The sequence below is a fragment of the Montipora capricornis genome, chromosome 6, assembly GCF_036669925.1.
Source record: "Montipora capricornis isolate CH-2021 chromosome 6, ASM3666992v2, whole genome shotgun sequence".
Lineage (NCBI taxonomy): Eukaryota > Metazoa > Cnidaria > Anthozoa > Scleractinia > Acroporidae > Montipora > Montipora capricornis.
This window is the reverse complement of record NC_090888.1, coordinates 61231859-61236858: the sequence shown is the minus strand read 5'-3', so window position 1 is coordinate 61236858 and position 5000 is coordinate 61231859. Positions and strand designations below refer to the sequence as shown.

The 5000-nt window shown below is 38.9% G+C and overlaps 1 pseudogene; it reads right to left on the bottom strand.

The window, feature by feature from the left end:
* Positions 1-5000, bottom strand: part of LOC138054256 (deleted in malignant brain tumors 1 protein-like) — a 17295-nt pseudogene that overhangs the window by 8346 nt on the left and 3949 nt on the right.

The following is a 5000-nucleotide window of genomic DNA, read 5'->3' as shown; positions in this document are numbered from 1 at the left end:
GCTGATGAAATGTACATTTTTTGCTAATCGATCCCAATGATAAAGATATAAATTGAATTGAATTGAATATTTTTCAATGCAGGCAGAGAAGTTGATCCGGTCTTTGAGAGTAAAAATATTATGGTCGACTGGTGAAATTTTTTCTCGTTTATTTGACCTGCAGAATGTCTGTAGAATTTGAGCTCGCGTGACGATCTCCGTAGACGTGAAAAAAAGAGTGATTTTGATATAAGACATTTAAGAATTTGAATATGTCTGTTAATTTGACAATACGTACTCAAAGAGTTTTCATTCTCTTTTCATTAACAAAATTAAGAAAGGAAAAAGGCGACAAGTGGGCCGCAAAGGAACATCAATTGTTGTAATTCAAGAAGCTGCAGACCTACAAATGTTACACTCACTCACTCACTCACTCACTCACTCACTCACTCACTCACTCACTCACTCACTCACTCACTCACTCACTCAGATAGCCCCTATGACAATGTGGTAGTGCACGTATGCTAAGTGCTCTACCACAAAAAAACGAGTCTTCGGGTTTCTTCATGTCCTCTGTCCTGCGGTTTGCAAATTCATGGAATTATTTTATTGGACATCTTTAATCGAAATTTCCGAACTTGTCTCATACTCTTCTGCTTCTTATATTTGGAAATTATTGAAGAATGTTGACAGTAGTCTGTCAAGTTCAGACGATGTTTCCTCTAGCTCTTTCGTTTCGTTTATGCTGTCACAAATACCGTCGCTGAAGTGCTTTCAATGTTGATTGCCGTTTTTTTTTTGGTGCATTGATTGACCTTTGTGAAGAAATAAAATCTTTTTGCTTTTGGCTATTATTGTTGACTTTGGCGTTCAATTTCATTGTCAAGGCTGTTGCTGAGGATTTCGACATTTTAGCTGAAAGGTTACGTTTATACAAACGTTGGCCTTCTACTTGTACATGTTAATTGCCGTGACTTTAACATCGTCAGTTCCCACGGCCTGCTCCCGTCTGATCTTGTAGCTCAGTCGGTAGAGCGGAGGTGATCTAACCCGAAGGTCGTGGGTTCAATTCCCACCCTGGTCAGAGTTTTTCTCTGTCCTTGTGTGGGCCCATTTCCATCAGTAGGGCTAACGCTCACATGGTTCATATGGGATTGAAATCTAGCACTTCACATTACACTCTATTCAGTTAACTCTATTTCTGTGTTAGCTATCCACACACGAGTTTTGCATTGATTTTTGAGAGAAAAGTAGTTCGTACTGTCCGCCGTCTTTATTTGAAATAGAAAAATATTGTAAGTTCCGAATCACGAAGGATCATTGGGGACAAGAGATTAAGCATCACGTTTGCGGCAAATGGCAAACGTCGGACTAAAATTCGCGTTTTGCCAAAAATGGAAGAAACTCGTTTGATATGAGCTCATTTCTTATGTGTTAGCAGTAGGTGTAACGAAACTTTTGAAAAGAGAGAGACGAGTTAGAATGGCATAATTTTCATGCTTTTATGACAAGCAGCAGCCAACCATTTTGCGTTTGCCGTTGCACGTAAACGCCATGCGCATGCTCAATCTCCCTTTACCCGGTCCAATACTGAGGAAATATTAGCCCTCTCGGGACCAGAAATGAAGTAATGTCATTGGTTGATTTTAGTTACTGGCCCTCGGACTGTTTTAGTCGTGTAATAATAACCTCTTACCAACCGAGCGCGAGGGCCAAGCAAGTGAGGTTATAGTAAGTTGTCTATTATATGGCGCCTTTTCTTTGAGCGATCGGATACTTCTCCACTTGCAATTGGTGAATTTTCGTAATCTTCGTCTTCCACCAGCGAATTTTGAACGGTAATTGTAACCTTTTACATGAAAAAATTAAATTCTGCTTAATTTTTTTTTTCAACTTTAAATTTCCGGGAAAGAGAAAAATACGGAAACGTACCGTTTCCACGGTGATGGTTCGTACTGTAAAATCTCGACGAAACACCAACTACAAAGAGTGTTCTATTTAGCCTAAGAATTGCTTGATATATGATATACAATGTAAATTATTGTTGTGAAAGAAGATTGGAGGGCCACAAGTTTATTAGTCTTGGCGATAGAGAGAAGTGATCCTCGAACTTGGCTGGACAATTTAAGCAATTGTATCTTATAGACACGTGAAAATTTCAAAGAAAATTCGTCATAAGGACTTGACGAGAGTTGACTCGTCAATTCTTTTCATTTTTTAAGACCGTTTTGGAATTTAAAAGAAAAGAAACGAATAAAAAAGGTGTCGGTATCCATTATTCGCAGCGTTCCAGCGTTTTTTTTTTTAATCAAGTCGCGTGGCGATAGAATTAAGGGCATTTGAACTAAGGTGTTTTTTCCTTAACATGGTGAGATCTTTAAGGCTTAAGCTCTCTGAGGCAGTGTAACACGCTTGCACTAAACCTCTGTACAAACAACAAAAAAAGACCCTACACTCTCGGTCACAAATGTTGTAACACATATGGTCCATTACCCCTTCTCCCCCTTCAACGTTTATGCTTATGGGTTCACGTGCAAAACCAACTGGTAAACGCAACATTGAAGGGCAGGAGGAGGAGTGGAGGGGTACGTAATCAATAAGTTTGATGCAATTTACGTGCTGACGTTGTAGCAATCAAACTTAGGCAACAAAACCGTCGGAACGAAAGTGAAAAGTGAATCGCTGTTAATAGTTCGTACTTACATGATGCTAAGCACACGACTGACGCATCTTCACTGTGGTCACAGTTGTGGGCACCCCATTCCAAGTTCCTACAAGCTGTTTATGAGTGCTCGGATCCCGTACAGTTTACCTCGTCTAGCCATATAGAACCGCTGCCTTGTCCGAAATGAGCCCTTTGTGGGGCAGAGAGGGCCGAGAGAAACCCCAGTTTGCGACAAACAACATGAGCATCTTTTATATCCCAGTCATCATCACAAACTGTTCCCCAGGCTCCATTATAATATATTTCCACTCGCCCTTCACCTCTTCTAGTTCCTCCAACCAGTCTTAACCCTTCATCTGTGAGTAAAACTGTAACAAACCAAAAGTGTAAATTTCATTTTATTAACAAGCAGCAGAGTATAACAAAACAATAATTGACGAGCTTACTTGATGATCGTCCAATTGTATAATAGTAAAACCCTGAAAAAAAAACCAAACAAACAAGAGAATAATTTCTTAGGGCTTCTGTGGTTCAATTTCTCCGTAAGTAAATTGTAAATTTCATTATATTTAGAAGCCTCAGAGTACAAGAAAACAAACAAATGGGCGAGTTAGTTGAGCTTACTTCGTGCTGTAGTTTCTGTCGCTGAAAAATCAAAAGAACACAATTTCTTAGGGTTTCCGTGTATCAACTTTTACATTTGTTTTACATTTTAAAGCACTTTCTTACTAGGCTAGTCTCAAGTTTACAACTGCGAGTAAAACAGTTGCAAACCAGATCTTATTTTCACTTTAATTAGAAGCAGAGTTAGTGAAAATTGCGCAAATAGAAGGAAAAGACTATCTGGTGACCACAGGGATGATTACGCAATCCCCGATGCCTGCAACGCCTAATAGAAGACTTAGGACCCTTGAACTGAACATTCCTTTGCAAAACGGGGCCACTACCTGCACCAAAACTAGCACTGATTGGAACAGAGTAAGTGAAGAGAAATCCAAGCTCCCGACAAACGATTTGCGCGTCCTTCATATCCCACTCATCTCCCCTAAAAACAGTTCTTCAGCTCTGACGATGATATATTTCCACTCGCTCTTCCCCGTTGTTGAGTTCCTCCAACTAGTCTTAACATTCTGTCTGCAAATGAAAGTTCTAGTCCACAGTAGATTCAGTAGAGTACACCCAATGGTATGAGGCCAAACAGATCCCAGTTTTTTTTTAAATGAAAATGAGCCGTGCAAGAAAAGACATTTTTTGATAAAGACCAACTTAAAAGTATATCTAAGAAAATGGGATGGGAATTGATCCTTGAGGCCTGATAATTGCTTGAAATTGGTTCATCGGTGACATTGCGCCTTTGTTTTTGCGACGGCCTGGTTCACTTTCACTGTGGCTGACCAATTGAGTGTTGTCCTTGAAATAACCACCCAGCATGACGCAGAACTATTGGTGGATTCCGAATAATTTTCATTGGAATAGGGCCAAATTTAGGGATTATTTTTCTTAATATCCCGAGCACAATGTTGGGAATAGTTAGATAAACTCCAAGTTTGTTTTTTTTCAGAGTGCGGCCAAGGCACCAAAACTGTTTAGCCAGGAATAGAGGATGACAACTGATTGTTTATTATACTTTCCTGTTTTTTCCTTTACTATGATGACTGGAAATAACGGAAATGACTGGAAATAACGTTTTGGTCTGATTTTAGTCAATCAAAACCATAAACATAATCGATCAAAAACGTAAACATAAAAATAGTGTCAATACCTGATTTAATTGAGCTCTATTATAAAAACTCAACGGAATATCGCATTTCTGATAATACGTTTCACATAATAGGCTCAATAAATAAATGCTGGCATTTTAATTGGTTCTCACCTATGATCTATTTAATAGAGGACAAACCCATCGCTGACGTCATCGTCAAATACTTTTGATACTTCATTATATAAAAGAAACAGATTTTATGTTGTAATGGGTCTGTTCAGGAATAGGTCACAGACGTCAAAATGTGGAAAGAACGTTACTGGAAAACGAGGCGATCCACTCTTTGTTTTTACCACATTTTGAAGTCATCTGCAAGCAACATGTTCACCACCGTGTGCTGACATCGAACAAAAGACCTTAGCGTCAATAATTTCACGTTGTTGTTGCTGTTGCTTTTCAAATATCCGAACATTTACAAGGTTCTAACATTACAATATATAAAAAAAACAGAAGGAAAAAAAGCAGTTAGGTGCAAAGAACAGAAAAAACGATACGAAACAGTAAGAGAAATGAGGGAACGTAAGCATCTAGTGGAAACACCCAGAACAAGGCTAAAAGAGCTTTACAACTTTCCAGTGTGTAGTAAGTTCCTAC